The following is a 22,483-nucleotide window of genomic DNA, read 5'->3' as shown; positions in this document are numbered from 1 at the left end:
ACTGATTCAAAATACAAAGAGGTAGCTTTGCTGATCAGCACCTGCACTGTGGCTGGGTGGTTGGGTTGTGTGGGATATTAAAGTGTGTTCGAATCCTGTCATGGGTGTTCGGACGCGGTCTGGACCTTGCCAGGAGTGTGTGGGATCCGACAGAGTATCAGGACCCTGTCAAGGGCGTGTGGGGTGTCACAGTGTGTCAGGATTCTGTCAGGAGTGTGTGGTGTCTCACAGTGTATCAGGTCCCTGTCATACATGTGCAGGGTCTCACAGTGCGTCACGAACCTGTCAGGGACGTGTGGGGTCTTACAGTGTGTCAGGACCCTGTCAGGAGTGTGTGGGATCTCACAGTGTGTCAGCGGTGTGTGCGGTCTCACAGTGTTTCAGGAGCCTGTCAGGGACGTGTGGGGTCTTACAGTGTGTCAGGACCCTGTCAGGAGTGTGTGGGATCTCACAGTGTGTCAGGGGTGTGTGTGGTCTCACAGTGTGTCTGGGGCTTGTCAGGGGTGTGTGGGGTCTGACAGTGTGTCAGGACCCTCTCATGGATGTGTGGGATCTCACAGGGTGTCAGGACCATGCTCGGAGTGTTTGGGGTCTCACATTGGGTAAGGACACTGCGAGGTGTATGTGCGGCCTCGCAGTGCGTCAGGAGCTTGTCATGGATGTTTGTCGTCTCACAGTGTGTCAGGAACCTCTCAGGGGCGTGTGGGGTCTCACAGTGTGTCAGTGGTGTGTGTGGTCTCACAGTGTTTCAGGAGCCTGTCAGGGACGTGTGGGGTCTTACAGTGTGTCAGGACCCTGTCAAGAGTGTGTGGGATCTCACAGTGTGTCAGGGGTGTGTGTGGTCTCACAGTGTGTCTGGGGCTTGTCAGGGGTGTGTGGGGTCTGACAGTGTGTCAGGACCCTCTCATGGATGTGTGGGATCTCACAGGGTGTCAGGACCATGCTCGGAGTGTTTGGGGTCTCACATTGGGTAAGGACACTGCTAGGCGTATGTGCGGCCTCGCAGTGCGTCAGGAGCTTGTCATGGATGTTTGTCGTCTCACAGTGTGTCAGGAACCTCTCAGGGGCGTGTGGGGTCTCACAGTGTGTCAGTGGTGTGTGTGGTCTCACAGTGTTTCAGGAGCCTGTCAGGGACGTGTGGGGTCTTACAGTGTGTCAGGACCCTGTCAAGAGTGTGTGGGATCTCACAGTGTGTCAGGGGTGTGTGTGGTCTCACAGTGTGTCTGGGGCTTGTCAGGGGTGTGTGGGGTCTGACAGTGTGTCAGGACCCTCTCATGGATGTGTGGGATCTCACAGGGTGTCAGGACCATGCTCGGAGTGTTTGGGGTCTCACATTGGGTAAGGACACTGCTAGGCGTATGTGCGGCCTCGCAGTGCGTCAGGAGCTTGTCATGGATGTTTGTCGTCTCACAGTGTGTCAGGAACCTGTCAGGGGAATGTGGTGTCTCACAGTGTGTCAGGACCCTGTCAGGGGTGTGTGGGGTCTCACAGTGTGTCAGGAACCTCTCAGGGGCGTGTGGTGTCTCACAGTGTGTCAGAAACCTGATAGGGCCGTGTGGGGTGTCACAGTGTGCCAGGACACTCTCAGGAGTTTGTGGGGTCTCACAGTGCGTCAGGTCCCTGTCAGGGGTGTCCGGGGCTTCACAGTGCGTCAGAACCCTGACAGGGACTTAGGGGTTTCACATGGTGTGAGGCTGCTGCCAGGGGTGTGTGGGGTCTCACAGTGTGTCAGGATCCTGTCAGGGACGTGTGGGGTCTCACAGTGTGTCAGGAACTTGTCAGGGACGTGTGGGGTCTCAACAGTGTGTTATGTCCCTGTCAGGGACGTGTGGGTCTCACTGTGTGTCAGGACCATGTCATGGATGTGTGGGGTCTCACAGTACGTCAGGACCCTGTCAGGGACGTGTGTCATCTCACAGTGTGTCAGGAACCTGTCAGGGGCATGTGGCGTCTCACAGTGTGTCAGGGCCCTGTCAGGGAAGTGTGGGATCTCACAGTGTGTCAGGGCCCTGTCAGGGAAGTGTGGGGTCTCACAGTGTGTCAGGACCCTCTCATGGATGTGTGGGATCTCACAGTGTGTCAGGTCCCTCCCAGGAGTGTTTGGAGTCTCACATTGTTTCAGGACCCTGTCAGGTGTGTGTGGTGTCTCACAGTGTGTCAGGAACCTGTCAGGGACGTGTAGGATCTCACAGTGTGTTAGGTCCTTGTCAGGGACTTGTGGGGTCTCACAGTGTGTCAGGACACTGCCAGGAGTGTGTGGTGTCTCACAGTGTGTCAGAACCCTGTCAAGGACCTCTGGGTTTTCATATTGTGTCAGGACACTGTCAGGGGTGTGCGGGGTCTCACGGTGTGTCAGGATCCTGTCAGGATTGTGTGGGGTCTGACTGTGTGTCAGGAACTTGTCAGTTGTATGTGGGTTCGGGCAGTATGTCAGAAACATATCAGGGGTGTGTGGGGTCTCTCACTCTGTCAGGACCTTGTCAGGTGTGTGTGAGGTCTCACAGTATGTCGGGACCCTGTCATGGACGTCCAGGGCCTCACAGTGTGTCAAGAGCCTATCACAGACGTGTGGGGTCTCACAGTATGTCAGGACCCTATCAGGGGTGTGTGGGGTCTCACAATGTGTCAGGACCCTGTCAGACGTTTGCAGAGTCTCACTGTGTGTCAGGACCCTGGCAGACGTTTGCAGGGTCTCACTGTGTGTCAGGACCCTGTCAGGTGTGTGTGGTGTCTCACAGTCTGTCAGGAACCTGTGAGTGGTGTGTGTGGGATCTCATAGTGTGTCCGGACACTGTCCGGTGTGTGTGTGTGGTGTCTCACAGTCTGTCAGGGACGTGTGGGGTCTCACAGTGTGTAAGAACTTTGTCAGGGACCTCTGAGGTTTCACATTGTGTCAAGAAACCATCAGGTGTGTCTGGGTTCTGACAGTGTGTCAGGACACTGTCAGGTGTCTGTCGCGTCTGACAGTCTGAGTGGTGTGTGTGGGGGTCTCACAGTGTGTCAGGACCCTGTCAGGGACATCTGGGGTTTCACATTATGTCAGGACACCTTCAGGGGTGATTTAGGACACTGACAATGGTGTGTCGGTCTCACAGTGTGTCAGGACCCTGTCAGGTGTGTGTGGGTTCTCACAGTTTGTCAGGACTCAGTCATGGATGTGTGGTGTCTCACAGTGTGTCCGGGCCCTGTCAGGGTCCTGTGCGGTCTCACAGTGTTGTAGGACCCTGTCAGGGGTGTTTTAGGACTCTGTCAGCGGTGTGTGGGGTCTCACAATGTTTTAGTATCCTGTCAGGGATATGGGGTCTCAAGGTGTGTCGGTCCCATAACAGGGGCGTGTGGGGTCTCACAGTGTGTCAGGACCCTGTTAGACATGTGCAGGGTCTCACAGTGTGTCAGGAACCTGTCAGGAGTGTGCGGGGTCTCACAGTGTGTCAAGACCCTGTCAGGTGTGTGTGTGTGGTCTCAAGGTCTGTCAGGACCTTGTCGGGGCTGTGCGGGGTCTTGCGGTGTGTCAGGACCCTGTCAGGGACGTCTGTGGTCTCATAGTCTTTCAGAACACAGTGAGGGACTTGTGGTATCTCACAGTGGGTCAGGATACTGTCAGAGACTTCTGGGGTTTCACATTGTGTCAGGACGCAGTCAGGGGTGTGCGGGGTCTCACAGTGTGTCAGGTCCCTGTCAGACGTGTGCAGGCTCTCACAGTGTGTCACGACCCTGTCAGGAGTGTGTGGGGTCTCATAGTGTGTCAGGGGTGTCTGTGGTCTCACAGTGTGTCAGGGCCCTGTCAGGGAAGTGTGGGGTCTCACAGTGAGTCTGGACCAGGTTAGGGGTGTGTGGGGTCTCACAGTGTGTCAGGACCCTCCCAGGAGTGTTTGGGGTATCACATTGTGTCAGAACCCTGTCAGGTGTGTGTGGTGTCTCACAGCGTGTTAGGTCCTTGTCAGGGACGTGTGGGGTCTCACAGTGAGTCAGGACACTGCCAGGTGTATGAGGGGTGTCACAGTGCGTCAGGACCCTGTCATGGCTATGTGTCGTCTCACCGTGTGTCAGGAACCTGTCAGGTGCGTGTGGGGTCTCACAGTGTGACAGGAAGCAGTCAGGGACGTGTGGGGTGTCACAGTGAGTCAGGATCTGTCAGGAGTGCGTGGGTTCTCACAGTGTGTCAGGACCCTGTCAGCGACGTGCTGGGTTTTACAGTGTGTAAGGACCCTGTCAGGAACTTGTCGGGTTTCACATTGTGTCAGGACACGGTCAGGGGTGATTTAGGACACTGAACGGGGTGTGTGGGTCTCACGGTGTGTCAGGACCCTGTAAGGTGTGTGTGGGGTCTCACAGTGTTTCAGGATCGTGTCAGGTGTGTGTGGGGTTTCACTGTGTGTCAGGACCTTGTCATGGATGTGTAGTGTCTCACAGTGTGTCAGGGCCTTGTCCGGGGTGTGTGGGTCTCACAGTGTGTCAGAGCCCTTTCAGGGACGTGTGCGGTTTCACAGTGTTATAAGACTGTGTCAGGGGTGTTTTAGAACACTGTGGGCGGTGTGTGGGGTCTGACAGTGTTTCAGTATGCTGTCAGGGATATGGCGTCTCAAAGTGTGTAGGTCCCCTAACAGGGGTGTGTGGGGTCTCACAGTATGTGGTGTCTCACACTGTGTGAGGACCCTGTCAGACGTGTGCTGGGTCTCACAGGGTGTCAGGAATTTGTCAGGGACGTGAGGGCTATCAAAATGTATCAGGACCCTGTCAGGGGTCTGTGGGCTCTGACAGGGTGTCAGGACCCTGTTAGGTTTGTCTGGGGTCTCACAGTCTGTCAGGAACCTGTCAGGGGTGCGCGGGGTCGTTCAGTGTGTCAGGGCCCAGTTAGGTGTCTGTCGGGTGCTACAGTGTGTCAGGACCCTGTCTGGGACGTCGGTGGATTCACAGTGCTTCAGGACACTGTCAGCTATGATTTAGGACACTGACAGTGGTGTGCGGTGTCCCACTGTGTGTCAGGACCCAGTCAGGTATGTGTGGGGTCGCACATTGTGTCAGTACCCTAACAGGGCTGTGTGTCGTCTCACCGTGTGTCAGGAACCTCTCAGGGGCGTGCGGTGTCTCACAGTGTGTCAGAAACCGTCAGAGACCTGTGGGGTATCACAGCGTGTCAGAATCCTGTCAGAAGTGTGTGCTGTCTCCCAGTGTGTCAGGTCCCTGTCAGATGTGTGCAGGGTCTCACATTGGGTCAGGACCCTATCAGGTCTGTGTGGTGTCTCACAGTGAGTCAGGAACCCGCTAGGGACGTGTGGGGTCTCACAGTTTGTCAGGATCCTCTCATGGATGTATGGGATCTGACAGTGTGTCAGAACCCTGTCAGGGGTGTATGGCGTCTCACAGTGTGTCAGGACCCTGTCATGTCTATGTGTCGTCTCACCGTGTGTCAGGAACCTAGCAGGCATGTGTGGAATCTCACAGTGTGTCAGTACCCTGCCAGGAGTGCTTGGGGACTCACAGTGTGTCTGGACCCTGTCAGGGCTGTGTGGTGTCTCCCAGTGTGTCAGGTCCCTGTCAGACGTGTGCAGGGTCTCACATTGGGTCAGGACCCTATCAGGTGTGTGTGGTGTCTCACAGTGTGTCAGGAACCCGCTAGGGACGTGTGGGGTCTCACAGTTTGTCAGGACTCTCTCAGGTGCGCTTGGGGTCTCACAGTGTGTCAGGACCCTGTCAGGTGTGTGTCGTGTCTCACGGTGTGTCAGGAACCTGTCCGGGACGGGTGGGGTCTCACAGTGTGTTAGGTCATTGTCAGGGACGTGTGGGGCGCCTCACTGTGTGTCTGGACACTGCCAGGTCTATGTGCGGTCTCGCAGGGCGTCAGAAACCTGTCATGGCTATGTGTCGTCTCACCGTGTGTCAGGAACCTGTCAGGTGCGTGTGGGGTCTCACAGTGTGACAGGAAGCAGTCAGGGACGTGTGGGGTGTCACAGTGAGTCAGGATCTGTCAGGAGTGCGTGGGTTCTCACAGTGTGTCAGGACCCTGTCAGCGACGTGCTGGGTTTTACAGTGTGTAAGGACCCTGTCAGGAACTTGTCGGGTTTCACATTGTGTCAGGACACGGTCAGGGGTGATTTAGGACACTGAACGGGGTGTGTGGGTCTCACGGTGTGTCAGGACCCTGTAAGGTGTGTGTGGGGTCTCACAGTGTTTCAGGATCGTGTCAGGTGTGTGTGGGGTTTCACTGTGTGTCAGGACCTTGTCATGGATGTGTAGTGTCTCACAGTGTGTCAGGGCCTTGTCCGGGGTGTGTGGGTCTCACAGTGTGTCAGAGCCCTTTCAGGGACGTGTGCGGTTTCACAGTGTTATAAGACTGTGTCAGGGGTGTTTTAGAACACTGTGGGCGGTGTGTGGGGTCTGACAGTGTTTCAGTATGCTGTCAGGGATATGGCGTCTCAAAGTGTGTAGGTCCCCTAACAGGGGTGTGTGGGGTATCACATCAGTGAGGACCCTGTCAGACGTGTGCTGGGTCTCACAGGGTGTCAGGAATTTGTCAGGGACGTGAGGGCTATCAAAATGTATCAGGACCCTGTCAGGGGTCTGTGGGCTCTGACAGGGTGTCAGGACCCTGTTAGGTGTGTCTGGGGTCTCACAGTCTGTCAGGAACCTGTCAGGGGTGCGCGGGGTCGTTCAGTGTGTCAGGGCCCAGTTAGGTGTGTGTCGGGTGCTACAGTGTGTCAGGACCCTGTCTGGGACGTCGGTGGATTCACAGTGCTTCAGGACACTGTCAGGTTTTATTTAGGACACTGACAGTGGTGTGCGGTGTCCCACTGTGTGTCAGGACCCAGTCAGGTATGTGTGGGGTCGCACATTGTGTCAGTACCCTAACAGGGCTGTGTGTCGTCTCACCGTGTGTCAGGAACCTCTCAGGGGCGTGCGGTGTCTCACAGTGTGTCAGAAACCGTCAGAGACCTGTGGGGTATCACAGCGTGTCAGAATCCTGTCAGAAGTGTGTGCTGTCTCCCAGTGTGTCAGGTCCCTGTCAGATGTGTGCAGGGTCTCACATTGGGTCAGGACCCTATCAGGTCTGTGTGGTGTCTCACAGTGAGTCAGGAACCCGCTAGGGACGTGTGGGGTCTCACAGTTTGTCAGGATCCTCTCATGGATGTATGGGATCTGACAGTGTGTCAGAACCCTGTCAGGGGTGTATGGCGTCTCACAGTGTGTCAGGACCCTGTCATGTCTATGTGTCGTCTCACCGTGTGTCAGGAACCTAGCAGGCATGTGTGGAATCTCACAGTGTGTCAGTACCCTGCCAGGAGTGCTTGGGGACTCACAGTGTGTCTGGACCCTGTCAGGGCTGTGTGGTGTCTCCCAGTGTGTCAGGTCCCTGTCAGACGTGTGCAGGGTCTCACATTGGGTCAGGACCCTATCAGGTGTGTGTGGTGTCTCACAGTGTGTCAGGAACCCGCTAGGGACGTGTGGGGTCTCACAGTTTGTCAGGACTCTCTCAGGTGCGCTTGGGGTCTCACAGTGTGTCAGGACCCTGTCAGGTGTGTGTCGTGTCTCACGGTGTGTCAGGAACCTGTCCGGGACGGGTGGGGTCTCACAGTGTGTTAGGTCATTGTCAGGGACGTGTGGGGCGCCTCACTGTGTGTCTGGACACTGCCAGGTCTATGTGCGGTCTCGCAGGGCGTCAGAAACCTGTCATGGCTATGTGTCGTCTCACCGTGTGTCAGGAACCTGTCAGGTGCGTGTGGGGTCTCGCAGTGTGTCAGGAACTTGTCAGAGACGTGTGCAGTCTGACAGTTTTTAGGACCCTGTCAGGGGTGTTTTAGAACCCTGTCAGCGGTGTGTGGAACCCGTCAGGACCCTGTCATGGCTATGTGTCGTCTCACCGTGTGTCAGGAACCTTTCAGGGGTGTTTTAGAACCCTGTCAGCGGTGTGTGGAACCCGTCAGGACCCTGTCATGGCTATGTGTCGTCTCACCGTGTGTCAGGAACCTTTCAGGGGCCTGTGCGGTCTCATAGTGTGTCAGGAACCTGTCAGGGGTGTTCTAGAGCCCTGTCAGCGGTGTGTGGGGTCTGACAGTGTTTCCCTATCCTGTCAGGGAAATGGGATCTCAAAGTGTGTCGGTCCCCTAACAGGAGTGTGTGGTGTCTCACTGTGTGTCAGCACCCTGTGAGGGACATGTGGGATCTCACAGTGTGTCTGGACCCTGTCAGGGGTGTGTGGGGTCTCACAGTGTGTCAGGACCCTCTCATGGATGTGTGGGATCTCACAGTGTGTCAGGACCCTGCCAGGAGTGTTTGGGGTCTGACATTGGGTCAGGACCCTGTCAGGTGTGTGTGGTGTCTCACAGTGTGTCAGGAACCTGTCAGGGATGTGTGGGGTGTCACAGTGTGTCAGGACCCTGTCAGGGGTGTGTGGGTTCTGACAGTGTGTCAGTACACTGTTAGGTTTGTCTGGGGTCTCACAGTCTGTCAGGAACCTGTCAGGGGTGCGCGGGGTCGTTCAGTGTGTCAGGGCCCAGTTAGGTGTCTGTCGGGTGCTACAGTGTGTCAGGACCCTGTCTGGGACGTCGGTGGATTCACAGTGCTTCAGGACACTGTCAGCTATGATTTAGGACACTGACAGTGGTGTGTGGTGTCCCACTGTGTGTCAGGACCCAGTCAGGTATGTGTGGGGTCGCACATTGTGTCAGTACCCTAACAGGGCTGTGTGTCGTCTCACCGTGTGTCAGGAACCTCTCAGGGGCGTGCGGTGTCTCACAGTGTGTCAGAAACCGTCAGAGACCTGTGGGGTATCACAGCGTGTCAGAATCCTGTCAGAAGTGTGTGGTGGCTCCCAGTGTGTCAGGTCCCTGTCAGACGTGTGCAGGGTCTCACATTGGGTCAGGACCCTATCAGGTCTGTGTGGTGTCTCACAGTGAGTCAGGAACCCGCTAGGGACGTGTGGGGTCTCACAGTTTGTCAGGACTCTCTCAGGTGCGCTTGGGGTCTCGCAGGGCGTCAGAAACCTGTCATGACTATGTGTCGGCTCACCGTGTGTCAGGAACCTGTCAGGTGCGTGTGGGGTCTCGCAGTGTGTCAGGAACTTGTCAGAGACGTGTGCAGTCTGACAGTTTTTAGGACGCTGTAAGGGGTGTTTTAGAACCCTGTCAGCGGTGTGTGGAACCCGACAGGACCCTGTCATGGCTATGTGTCGTCTCACCGTGTGTCAGGAACCTGTCAGGAGTGTTTGGGTCTCACATTGGGTCAAGACCCTGTCAGGTCTGTGTCGTGTCTCATGGTGTGTGAGGAACCTGTCAGGGACGGGTGGGGTCTCACAGTGTGTTAGGTCATTGTCAGGGACGTGTGGGGCGTCTCACTGTGTGTCAGGACACTGCCAGGTGTATGTGGGATTTCGGTGTGCGTCAGGACCCTGTCATGGTTATGTGTCGTCTCACCGTGTGTCAGGAACCTTTCAGGGGCCTGTGCGGTCTCATAGTGTGTCAGGAACCTGTCAGGGGTGTTCTAGAGCCCTGTCAGCGGTGTGTGGGGTCTGACAGTGTTTCCCTATCCTGTCAGGGAAATGGGGTCTCAAAGTGTGTCGGTCCCCTAACAGGAGTGTGTGGTGTCTCACTGTGTGTCAGCACCCTGTGAGGGACATGTGGGATCTCACAGTGTGTCTGGACCCTGTCAGGGGTGTGTGGGGTCTCACAGTGTGTCAGGACCCTCTCATGGATGTGTGGGATCTCACAGTGTGTCAGGAACCTGTCAAGGACGTGTGGGGTGTCACAGTGTGTTAAGTCCTTGTCAGGGACGTGTGGGGTCTCACAGTGTGTCAGGACACTGCCAGGTCTATGTGCGGTCTCGCAGTGCGTCAGGACCCTGTCTTGGCTATGTGTCGTCTCACCGTGTGTCAGGAACCTGTCAGGTGCGTGTGGGGTCTCACAGTGTGTCAGGAACCTGTCAGCGACGTGTTCGGTTTTACAGTGTGTAAGGACCCTGTCAGGAACTTGTCGGGTTTCACATTGTGTCAGGACACGGTCGCTGGTGATTTAGGACACTGAAAGGGGTGTGTGGGTCTCACAGTGTGTCAGGACCCTCTCAAGGATGTGTGGGATCTCACAGTGTGTCAGGCCCTGCCAGGAGTGTTTGGGGTGTCACATTGGATCAGGACCCTATCAGGTGTGTGTGGTGTCTCACAGTGTGTCAGGAACCTGACAGGGACGTCTGGGATGTCTCAGTGTGTTAGGTCCTTGTCATGGACGTGTGGGGTCTCATAGTGTGTCAAGACACTGCGAGGTGTATGTGGGGTCTCGCAGTGTGTCAAGTCTCTGTCAGGGGTGTCCGGGATCTCACAGTGTGTCAGGCCCCTGTCAGCGACTTGTTTGGTTTTACAGTGTGTAAGGACCCTGTCAGGAAGTTGTCGGGTTTCACATTGTGTCAGGACTCAGTCGGGGGTGATTTAGGACAGTGAACGGGGTGTGTGGGTCTCACAGTGTGCCAGGTCCCTCTCATGGATGTGTGGGATCTCACAGTGTGTCAGGACCCTGCCAGGTGTGTTTGGGTTCTCACATTGGGTCAGAACCCTGTCAGATGTGTGTGGTGTCTCACAGTTTGTCAGGAACCTGTCAGGGATGTGTGGGGTGTCACAGCGTGTCAGGACCCTGTCAGGGGTGTGAGGGTTCTGACAGTGTGTCAGTACACTGTTAGGTTTGTCTGGGGTCTCACAGTCCGTCAGGTATCTGTCAGGGGTGCGCGGGGTCGCACAGTGTGTCAGGACCCAGTCAGGTGTGTGTCGGGTGCTACAGTGTGTCAGGACCCTGTCTGGGACGTCGGTGAACTCACAGTGTTTCAGGACACGGTCAGGGGTGATTTAGGAGACTGACAGTGGTGTGTGGTGTCTCACTGTGTGTCAGGACCCAGTCAGCATTGTGTGGGGTCTCACAGTGTATCAGGAACCTGTCAGGAACGTGTGCAGTCTCACAGTGTTTTAGAACCCTGTCAGCGGCGTGTGGGGTCTGACAGTGTTTGCCTATCCTGTCAGGGATATGGGGTCTCAAAGTATGTCGGTCCCCTAACAGGGGTGTGTGGTGTCTCACAGTGTGTCAGGAACCTATCAGGGACGTGTGCGCTATCAAAGTGTGTCAGGACGCTGTCAGGGCTGTGTGGGTTCGGACAGAGTGGCAGGACACTGTTAAGTGTGTGTGGGGTTTCACAGTCTGTCAGAAATCTGTCTGGGGTGTGCGGTATCGTACAGTGTGTCAGAACCCTCTCAGGGACGTCTGTGGTCTCACAGTGTTTCAGAACACTGTCAGGGGTGATTTAGGACACTGCCAGTGGTGTGTGGTGTCTCACTGTGTGTCAGGACCCCCTCAGGGACGTCTGTGGTCTCACAGTGTTTCAGAACACTGTCAGGGGTGATTTAGGACACTGCCAGTGGTGTGCGGTGTCTCACAGTGTGTCAGGACCCTGTCAGAAGTGCGTGGGGTCTCATAGTGTGTCAGGGGTGTCTGTGGTCTCACAGTGTGTCAGGACCCTGTCAGGGAATTGTGGGGTCTCACAGTGTGTCTGGACCCTGTCAGGGGTGTGTGACCTCTCTCAGTGTGTCAGTAACTTGTCAGGGTTTTGTTATGTCTCACAGTGTGTCAGGTCCCTGTCGGACGTGTCTGGTGTCTCACAGTTTGTCAGGAACCTGTTAGGGACGTGTGGGGTCGCACAGTTTGTCAGGAAACGTCAGGGACCTGTGGGGTGTCACAGTGTGTCAGGACCCTGTCAGGGGTGTGTGGGTTCTGACAGTGTGTCAGTACACTGTTAGGTTTGTCTGGGGTCTCACAGTCTGTCAGGAACCTGTCAGGGGTGCGCGGGGTCGTTCAGTGTGTCAGGGCCCAGTTAGGTGTCTGTCGGGTGCTACAGTGTGTCAGGACCCTGTCTGGGACGTCGGTGGATTCACAGTGCTTCAGGACACTGTCAGCTATGATTTAGGACACTGACAGTGGTGTGTGGTGTCCCACTGTGTGTCAGGACCCAGTCAGGTATGTGTGGGGTCGCACATTGTGTCAGTACCCTAACAGGGCTGTGTGTCGTCTCACCGTGTGTCAGGAACCTCTCAGGGGCGTGCGGTGTCTCACAGTGTGTCAGAAACCGTCAGAGACCTGTGGGGTATCACAGCGTGTCAGAATCCTGTCAGAAGTGTGTGGTGGCTCCCAGTGTGTCAGGTCCCTGTCAGACGTGTGCAGGGTCTCACATTGGGTCAGGACCCTATCAGGTCTGTGTGGTGTCTCACAGTGAGTCAGGAACCCGCTAGGGACGTGTGGGGTCTCACAGTTTGTCAGGACTCTCTCAGGTGCGCTTGGGGTCTCACAGTGTGTCAGGACCCTTTCATGGCTATGTGTCGGCTCACCGTGTGTCAGGAACCTGTCAGGTGCGTGTGGGGTCTCGCAGTGTGTCAGTACCCTGCCAGGAGTGCTTGGGGACTCACAGTGTGTCTGGACCCTGTCAGGGCTGTGTGGTGTCTCCCAGTATGTCAGGTCCCTGTCAGACGTGTGCAGGGTCTCACATTGGGTCAGGACCCTATCAGGTCTGTGTGGTGTCTCACAGTGAGTCAGGAACCCGTTAGGAACGTGTGGGGTCTCACAGTTTGTCAGGACTCTCTCAGGTGCGCTTGGGGTCTCACAGTGTGTCAGGACCCTGTCATGGCTATGTGTCGTCTCACCGTGTGTCAGGAACCTGTCAGGTGCGTGTGGGGTCTCGCAGTGTGTCAGGAACTTGTCAGAGACGTGTGCAGTCTGACAGTTTTTAGGACCCTGTCAGGGGTGTTTTAGAACCCTGTCAGCGGTGTGTGGAACCCGTCAGGACCCTGTCATGGCTATGTGTCGTCTCACCGTGTGTCAGGAACCTTTCAGGGGTGTTTTAGAACCCTGTCAGCGGTGTGTGGAACCCGTCAGGACCCTGTCATGGCTATGTGTCGTCTCACCGTGTGTCAGGAACCTTTCAGGGGTGTTTTAGAACCCTGTCAGCGGTGTGTGGAACCCGTCAGGGCCCTGTCATGGCTATGTGTCGTCTCACCGTGTGTCAGGAACCTTTCAGGGGCCTGTGCGGTCTCATAGTGTGTCAGGAACCTGTCAGGGGTGTTCTAGAGCCCTGTCAGCGGTGTGTGGGGTCTGACAGTGTTTCCCTATCCTGTCAGGGAAATGGGGTCTCAAAGTGCGTCGGTCCCCTAACAGGGGTGTGTGGTGTCTCACTGTGTGTCAGCACCCTGTGAGGGACGTGTGGGATCTCACAGTGTGTCTGGACCCTGTCAGGGGTGTGTGGGGTCTCACAGTGTGTCAGGACCCTCTCATGGATGTGTGGGATCTCACAGTGTGTCAGGACCCTGCCAGGAGTGTTTGGGGTCTGACATTGGGTCAGGACCCTGTCAGGTGTGTGTGGTGTCTCACAGTGTGTCAGGAACCTGTCAAGGACGTGTGGGGTGTCACAGTGTGTTAAGTCCTTGTCAGGGACGGGTGGGGTCTCGCAGTGTGTCAGGAAGCAGTCAAGGACGTATGGGGTGTCACAGTGAGTCAGGATCTGTCAGGAGTGTGTGGGGTCCACAGTGTGTCAGGTCCCTGTCAGGGGTGTCCGGAGTCTCACAGTGTGTCTGGACCCTGACAGGGACGTGTGGGGTGTCTCAGTGTGTTAGGTCCTTGTCATGGACGTGTGGGGTCTCATAGTGTGTCAGGATACTGCGTGGTGTATGTGGGGTCTCGCAGTGTGTCAAGTCCCCCTCAGGGGTGTCCGGGATCTCACAGTGCGTCAGGCCCCTGTCAGCGACTTGTTTGGTTTTACAGTGTGTAAGGACCCTCTCAGGAAGTTGTCGGGTTTCACATCGTGTCAGGACACGGTCGGGGGTGATTTAGGACAGTGAACCGGGTGTGTGGGTCTCACAGTGTGCCAGGTCCCTCTCATGGATGTGTGGGATCTCACAGTGTGTCAGGACCCTGCCAGGTGTGTTTGGGTTCTCACATTGGGTCAGAACCCTGCAGATGTGTGTGGTGTCTCACAGTTTGTAAGGAGCCTGTCAGGGATGTGTGGGGTGTCACAGTGTGTCAGGACCCTGTCAGGGGTGTGTGGGTTCTGACAGTGTGTCAGTACACTGTTAGGTTTGTCTGGGGTCTCACAGTCTGTCAGGAACCTGTCAGGGGTGTGCAGGGTCGCACAGTGTGTCAGGACCCGGTCAGGTGTGTGTCGGGTGCTACAGTGTGTCAGGACCTTGTCATGGATGTGTAGTGTCTCACAGTGTGTCAGGGCTTTGCCAGGGGTGTGTGGGTCTCACAGTGTGTCAGAGCCCTTTCAGGGACGTGTGCGGTCTCACAGTGTTATAGGACCGTGTCAGGGGTGTTTTAGAACACTCACGGCGGTACGTGGGGTCTGAGAATGTTTCAGTATGGTGTCAGGGATATGGTGTCTCAAAGTGTGACGCTCCCCTAACAGGGGTGTGTGGCTTATCACAGTGTCTGAGGACCCTGTCAGACGTGTGCTGGGTCTCACAGGGTGTCAGGAACTTGTCAGGGACGTGAGGGCTATCAAAGTGTGTCAGGACCCTGTCAGGTGTCTGTGGGTTCTGATACGGTGTCAGGATCCAGTTAGATGTGTCTGGGGTCTCACAGTCTGTCAGGAGTCTGTCAGGGGTGCGCAGGGTCGCACAGTGTGTCAGGTTCCAGTCAGGTGTGTGTCGGGTGCTACAGTATGTCAGGACCCTGTCTGGGACGTCGGTGGACTCACAGTGTTTCAGGACACTGTAAGGGGTGATTTAGGACACTGACAGTGGTGTGTGGTGTCCCACTGTATGTCAGGACCCAGTCAGGTATGCGTGGGGTCGCACAGTGTGTCAGTACCCTAACAAGGCTGTGTGGTGTCTCACAGTGTGTCAAGAACCTGTTAGGGACGTGTGGGGTCTTACAGTTTTTCAGGACACTCTCAGGTGTGCTTGGGGTCTCACAGTGTGTCAGGACACTGCCAGGTATATTTGTTGTCTCACAGTGCATCAGACCCTGTCATGGCTGTGTGTCGTCTCACCGTGTGTCAGGAACCTCTCATGGGCGTCTGGTGTCTCACAGTGTGTCAGAAACCGTCGGGAACCTGTGAGGTGTCACAGTGTGTCAGGACACCGTCAGGAATGTGTGGGGTGTCACAACGTGTGAGAATCCTATCAGAAGAGTGTGGTGTCTCCCAGTGTGTCAGGTCCCTGTCAGACGTGTGCAGGGTCTCACAGTGTGTCAGGACCCTGTCAGGGGTGTGTGGGGTCTCACAGTGTGTCAGGACCCTCTCATGGATGTGTGGGATCTCACAGTGTGTCAGGACCCCGTCAGGGCTGTGTGGGGTCTCACAGTGTGTCAGGTCCATGTCAGACGTGTGCAGGGTCTCACATTGGGTCAGGACCCTGTCAGGTGTGTTTGGTGTCTCACAGTGTGTCGGGAACCTGTCAGGGACGTGTGGGGTCCCACAGTTTGTCAGGTCTCTCTCAGGTGTGCTTGGGGTCTCACAGTAGGTCAATACCCTAACAGGGCTGTGTGGTGTCTCACAGTGTGTCAGGACCCTGCCAGGAGTGTTTGGGTCTCACATTGGGTCAGGACCCTGTCATGTATGTGTCGTGTCTCACGGTGTGTCAGGAACCTGTCAGGGACGGGTGGGGTCTCACAGTGTGTCAGGACCCTGTCAGGGGTGTGTGGGGTCTCACAGTGTGTCAGGACCCTCTCATGGATGTGTGGGATCTCACAGTGGGTCAGTACCCTGCCAGGAGTGCTTGGGGTCTCATAGTGTGTCTGGACCCTGTCAGGGGTGTGTGGGGTCTCACAGTGTGTCAGGAACTTGTCAGGGCTGTGTGGTGTCTCACAGTGCGTCAGGTCCCTGTCAGACGTGTGCAGGGTCTCACATTGGGTCAGGACCCTATCAGGTGTGTGTGGTGTCTCACAATGTGTCAGGAATCCCTTTGGGACGTGTGGGGTCTCACAGTTTGTCAGGACTCTCTCAGGTGTGCTCGGGGTCTCACAGTGTGTCAGGACACTGCCAGGTATCTGTGGGATTGACAGTGTGTCAGTACCCTAACAGAGCTGTGTGGTGTCTCACAGTGTGTCAGGACCCTGCCAGGAATGTTTGTGGTCTCACATTGGGTCAGGACCCTGTCAGGTGTTTGTGGTATCTCACGGTGTGTCAGGAACCTGTCAGGGACCGGTGGGGTCTCACTGTGTATTAAGTCATTGTCAGGGACGTGTGGGGCGTCTCACTGTGTGTCAGGACACTGCCAGGTGTATGTGGGGTCTCGCTGTGCGTCAGGACCCTGTCATAGCTATGTGTCGTCTCACCGTGTGTCAGGAACCTATCAGGGGCGTGTGGGGTCTCACAGTGTGTCAGGAATCTGTCAGGAACGTGTGCAGTCTCACAGTGTTTTAGGACCCTGTCAGCGGTGTGTGGGGTCTGACAGTGTTTCCCTATCCTGTCAGGGATATGGGGTCTCAAAGTGTGTCGGTCCCCTAACAGGGGTGTGGGGTCTCACAGTGTATGAGGACTCTGTCAGACGGGTGCTGGGTCTCACAGTGTGTCAGGAACCTATCAGGGACGCGTGGGCGATCAAAGTGTGTCAGGACCCTGTCAGGTCTCTGTGGGTTCGGACAGTGTGGCAGGACACTGTTAGGTGTGTGTGGGGTTTCACAGTCTGTCAGGGACGTCTGTAGTCTCACAGTGTTTCAGGACACTGTCAGGGGTTATTTAGGACACTGACAGTGTTCTGTGGTGTCTCACTGTGTGTCAGGACCCTGTCAGGGATGTGTGGGGTCTCACAGTGTGTCAGTACCCTAACAGCTCTGTGTAGTGTCTCACACTGTGTCAAGACCCTGTCAGAAGTGTGTGGGGTCTCATAGTGTGTCAGAGGTGTCTGTGGTCTCACAGTGTGTCAGGATTCTGTCAGGGAATTGTGGGGTCTCACTGTGTGTCAGGTCCCTGTCAGACGTGTGCAGGGTCTCACATTGGGTCAGGACCCTGTCAGGTGTGTCTGGTGTCTCACAGTTTGTCAGGAACCTGTTAGGGACGTGTGGGGTCTCACAGTTTGTCAGGACACTCTCCGGTGTGCTTGGGGTCTCAAAGTGTGTCAGGAAACGTCAGGGACCTGTGGGGTGTCACAGTGTGTTAGGACACTGTCAGTAGTGTGTGGGGTGTCACAGCGTGTCAGAATCCTGTCAGAAGTGTGTGGTGTCTCACAGTGTGTCAGGTCACTGTCAGACGTGTGCAGGGTCTCACAGTGCGTCAGGACTCTGTCAGGGACGTGTGGGGTCTCACAGTGTGTCAGGACCCTGCCAGGAGTGATTGGGGTTTCACATTGGGTTAGGACCCTGTCAGGTGTGTGTGGGGTCTCACAGTGTGTTAGGTCCTTGTCAGGGACGCGTGGGGTCTCACAGTGTGTCAGGACACTACCAGGTGTATGTTGGGTCTTGCAGTGCGTCAGGACCCTGTCATGGCTATGTGTCGTCTCACCGTGTGTCAGGAACCTGTCAGGTGCGTGTGGGGTCTCACAGTGTGTCAGGTCCCTGTCAGGGTTGTGTGGGGTCTCACAGTGCGTCAGGACTCTGTCAGGTGTGTGTCGGGTGCTACAGTGTGTCAGGATACTGTCAGGGACGTCGGTGGACTCACAGTGTTTGAGGACACTGTCGGGGTGATTTAGGACACTGACTGTGGTGTGTGGTGTCTCACAGTATGTCAGGACCCTGTCAGAAGTGTGTGGTGTCTCATAGTGTGTCAGGGGTGTCTGTGGTCTCACAGTGTGTCTGAACCACTTCAGGGACCTGTGGGGTGTCACAGTGTGTCAGGACACTGTCAGTAGTGTGTGGGGTGTCACAGCGTGTCAGAATCCTGTCAGAAGTGTGTGGTGTCACAGTGTGTCAGGTCACTGCCAGACGTGTGCTGGGTCTCACAGTGTGTCAGGAACCTATCAGGGACGTGTGGACTATCAAAGTGTGTCAGTCCCTCTCAGTGGTGTGTGGGCTCTGACAGTGTGTCAGGACACTGTTAGGTGTGTGTGGGGTTTCAGAGTATGTCAGGAATCTGTCAGGGGTGTGCGGGGTCGCACAGTGTGTCAGGACACTGTCAGGTGCGTGTCGGGTGTTACAGTATGTCAGGACCCTGTCAGGGACGTCTGTGGTCTCACAGGGTTTCAGGACACTGTCAGGGATGATCTAGGACACTGACACTGGTGTGTGGGGTCTCACTGTGTGTCAGGACCCTGTCAGGGGTGTGTGGGCTCTCACAGTGTGTCAGGACCCTCTCATGGATGTGTGGGATGTCACAGTGTGTCAGGACCCTGCCAGGAATGTTTGGGGTCTCACATTGGGTCTAGACCCTGTCAGGTGTGTGTGGTGTCTCACAGTGTGTCAGGAACCTGATAGGGACGTGTGGGGTCTCGAAGTTTGCCGAGACTCTCTCAGGTGTGCTTGGGGTCTCACAGTGTGTCAGAACACTGCCAGGTATATGTGGGGTCTCACAGTGCGTCAGGACCCTGTCATGGCTGTGTGTCGTCTCACCGTGTGTCAGGAACCTCTCAGGGACGTGTGGTGTCTCACAGTGCGTCAGGACGCTGTCAGTGACGTGTGGGGTCTCTCAGTGTGTCTGGACCCTGTCAGCGGTGTGTGGGGTCTCACAGTGTGTCAGGGTCCTCTCATGGATGTGTGGGATCTCACAGTGTGTCAGGACACTGCCTGGAGTTTTTGTGGTCTCACATTGGGTCAGGATCCTGTCAGATGTGTGTGGTGCCTCACAGTGTGTCCGGAACCTGTCAATGACGTGTGGGGTGTCACAGTGTGTTAGATCCTTGTCAGGGACGTGTGGGGTTTCACAGTGTGTCAGAATCTATCAGCAGTGTGTGGGGTCTCAAAGTGTGTCAGGTCCCTGTCAGGAGTGTCTGGGGTCTCACAGTGTGTCAGGACCCTGTCAGCGACGTGTTGGGTTTAACACTGTGTAAAGACCCTGTCAGGGACTTGTCGGATTTCACATTGTGTCAGGACACGGTTAGGGTGTGTGAGTTCTGACAGTGTGTCAGGACACTGTTTGGTGTGTGTGGGGTCTCACAGTCTGTCAGGAATCTGGTAGTGGTGTGTCGGGTGTCACAGTGTGTCAGGACCCTGTCAGGGACGCCTGTGGTCTCACAGTGTTTTAGGACCCTGTCAGGTGTGAGTTAGGATACTGACAGTGGTGTCTGGTGTCTCACTGTGTGTCAGGACCCTGTCAGGGGTGTGTGGGGTCTCACAGTCTGTCAGGAATCTTTCAGGGGTATGCGGGGTCGCACAGTGTGTCAGGACCCTGTCAGGGACGTCTGTGGTCTCACAGTGTTTCAGGACCCTGTCAGGGGTGATTTAGGACACTGACAGTGGTATGTGGTGTCTCACAGTGTGTCAGGACTCTGTCACAAGTGTGCTGTGTCTCATAGTGTATCAGGGGTGTCTGTGGTCTCACAGTGTGTCTGGACCCTGTCAGGGTTGTGTGGGGTCTCACACTGTGTCAGGACCCTCTCATGGATGTGTGGGATCTCACAGTGTGTCAGGATCCTGCCGGGAGTGTTTGGGGTCTCACATTGGGTCTGGACCCTGTCGGGTGTGTGTGGTGTCTCACAGTGTGTCAGGAACTTGTTAGGGACGTGTGGGGTCTCACAGTTTGTCAGGACACTCTAAGGTGTTTTTGGGGTTCACAGTGTGTCAGGACACTGCCAGGTATTTGTGGGGTCTCACAGTGCGTCAGGACCCTGTCATGGCTATGTGTCGTCTCACCGTGTGTCAGGAACCTCCCAGGGGCGTGTGGTGTCTCACAGTGTGTCAGGAACGGTCAGGGATCTGTGGGGTGTCACAATGTGTCAGGACACTGTCAGGAGTGTGTGCGGTGTCACAGCGTGTCAGAATCCTGTCAGAAGTGTGTGGTGTCTCACAGTGTGTTAGGTCCTTGTCAGGGACGTGTGGGGTCTCACAGTGTGTCAGGACACTGTCAGGTTTATGTGGGGTGTCGCAGTCCGTCAGGACCCTGTCATGGTTATGTGTCGTCTCAGAGTGTGTCACGAACGTGTCAGGGACGTGTGCGGTCTCACAATGTTTTAGGATCCTGCCAGGGGTGTTTTAGAATACTGTCAGCGGTGTGTGGGGTCTGACAGTGTTTCAATATCCTGTCAGGGATATGGTGTCTCAAAGTGTGACGGTCCCCTAACAGGGGTGTGTGGGGTCTCACAGTATGTGGTGTCTCACACTGTGTGAGGACCCTGTCAGACGTGTACTGGGTCTCACAGTGTGTCAGGAACCTATCAGGGACGTGTGGGCTATCAACGTGTGTCAGGTCCCTCTCAGTGGTATGTGGGTTCTGACAGTGTGTCAGGACACTGTTAGGTGTGTGTGGGGTTTCACAGTCTTTCAGGAATCTGTCAGGGGTGTGCGGGGTCGCACAGTGTGTCAGCACCCTGTCAGGTGCGTGTCAGGTGTTACAGTGTGTCAGGACCCTTTCAGGGACGTCTGTGGTCTCACAGTGTTTCAGGACACTGTCAGGGGTGATTTAGGACACTGACAGCGGTGTGTGGTGTCCAACAGGACCCTGTCACGGTCATGTGGGGACTCACAGTGTGGCAGGACCCTAACAGGGCTGTGTGGTGTCTCACTGTGTGTCAGGACCCTAACACGGCTGTGTGGTGTCTACAGTGTGTCAGGACCCTGTCAGAAGTGTGTGGGGTCTCATAGTGTGTCAGGGGTGACTGTGGTCTCACAGTATGTCTGGACCCTCTCAGGGGTGTGTGGGCTCTCACAGTGTGTCAGGACTCTCTCATGGATGTGTGGGATCTCACAGTGTGTCAGGGCCCTGCCAGGAATGTTTGGGGTCTCACATTGGGTCTAGACCCTGTCAGGTGTGTGTGGTGCCTCACAGTGTGTCAGGAACCTGATAGAGACGTGTGGAGTCTCAAAGTTTGCCGAGACTCTCTCAGGTGTGCTTGGGGTCTCACAGTGTGTCAAAACACTGCCAGGTATATGTGGGGTCTCACAGTGCGTCAGGACCCTGTCATGGCTATGTGTCGTCTCACCGTGTGTCAGGAACCTCTCAGGGTCGTGTGGTGTCTCACAGTGTGTCAGGAACCGTCAGGGACCTGTGAGGTGTCACAGTGTGTCAGGACACTGTCAGTAGTGTGTGGGGTGTCACAGCGTGTCAGAATCCTGTCAGAAGTGTGTGGTGTCTCCCAGTGTGTCAGGTCCCTGTCAGGGGTATGTGGAGTGTCACAGTGTGTCAGGACCCTCACAGGGACGTCTGGGGTCTCACACTGTTTTTGGACCCTGTCAGGGGTGTGTGGGGTCTCACAGTGTGTCGGGACTCTGTCAGATATGTTTGGGGTTTCTACTGAATGTATTTGGCTGTGATTGGGAGCGTAGGAAAACATTGATTGTGTACATATTTACTTTAGAGAGTGTGAGAATGGGAGAAATGATGTTCTTCAATAATCAGGGAGTGTATCTGTTTGATATTCAGAAATGGTTGTGGGAAATTCACTGTCATGTCTGTTCCCTCGGCAAACAACATGAGGATTAGTGAAGGACAAGCTTGTTGCGATTTACCAAACCCATGGTGCAGGGAAACTGAGGGGTTTCATTGACCGGATGTGGACTGGAACATCATTAACAGAGGTGACAAAGACATGAGTAGTTTGTAAAGTTCCTGATTCGTCTATCTCTGGTCCCAGATTTAAATTATTGTCTTTGGGATTTGTTCTTGTAAATGAAAGAGACTGAACCAGGATTCTGGCCGAGATTCCTTATATTTCTGTTAAGAGGTTCGAATAATCAGTGAAACATGGGCTGATGCAATGTTAATAAGTTTTGTGATATTTGTCTTTCTTACACTCTCTCCTCTGTCCAACTCAGTCTGCGGTGATGAAGCCTCACAATCTCTGAGCCCATGCACTGCCCCGGGCTCTATTTTCTCTGACGTGATGGGTTTATGGATGCAGTGAGCTTCCCATCCAGACCATCACAATTTAACTAATTACAATATTATTTATAGATGTTTTCAGTCCTTTGCACCTTCCTTGTCGCTATCCCACAACCCTCAGTTTCCCTGTCCTAATTCCCATCTCTCACCCTTCCACAGTGTCCATCACACAATGCCGGTAGACAGGAATTTCAGCTTCTGTAGACTGAGCTGAGGAATATGTCCCCCAATCTCACCCTCTCTAACACTGTAGCAGTGTTTGCACGAGGGAGTGCAGATGTATACACAGCGGTGTTCATATGCTGCTCTGTGGTTGAACAGACCGGTTGGGATGTTACCTGCTTTTCTAATTAAAGTGATGCTATTATTACTCTTCTGTGACTGGAACTTCAGTGGACGCCCAACTCTAAGAAAAGATAATCTGCAGGAACTGGGGGAGTTTAGAAAATGGTTAAGGATGAGGCTGTTCAGGAGGGGGCAGTGGCTGGCAAGAGAAAGTTTTGACTTTTTCGTGTGTTTTTTTTCCATTCTCCGGATCGCCCCCTTCTCCACCCAGACT

The 22,483-nt window shown here is 55.1% G+C and overlaps 1 protein-coding gene across 1 annotated transcript in view; it reads right to left on the bottom strand.

Annotated features, from left to right (window-relative positions):
- LOC140207825 (NACHT, LRR and PYD domains-containing protein 3-like) overlaps positions 1-22,483 on the bottom strand; it is a 55,626-nt gene that overhangs the window by 4,045 nt on the left and 29,098 nt on the right. The gene's annotated exons all lie outside the window — the stretch shown is intronic.

Source organism: Mobula birostris, chromosome 13, assembly GCF_030028105.1.
Source record: "Mobula birostris isolate sMobBir1 chromosome 13, sMobBir1.hap1, whole genome shotgun sequence".
Classification (NCBI taxonomy): Eukaryota; Metazoa; Chordata; class Chondrichthyes; order Myliobatiformes; family Myliobatidae; genus Mobula; species Mobula birostris.
The sequence above is the reverse complement of the archived record's forward strand: the minus strand, read 5'-3'. Positions and strand labels throughout refer to the sequence as shown.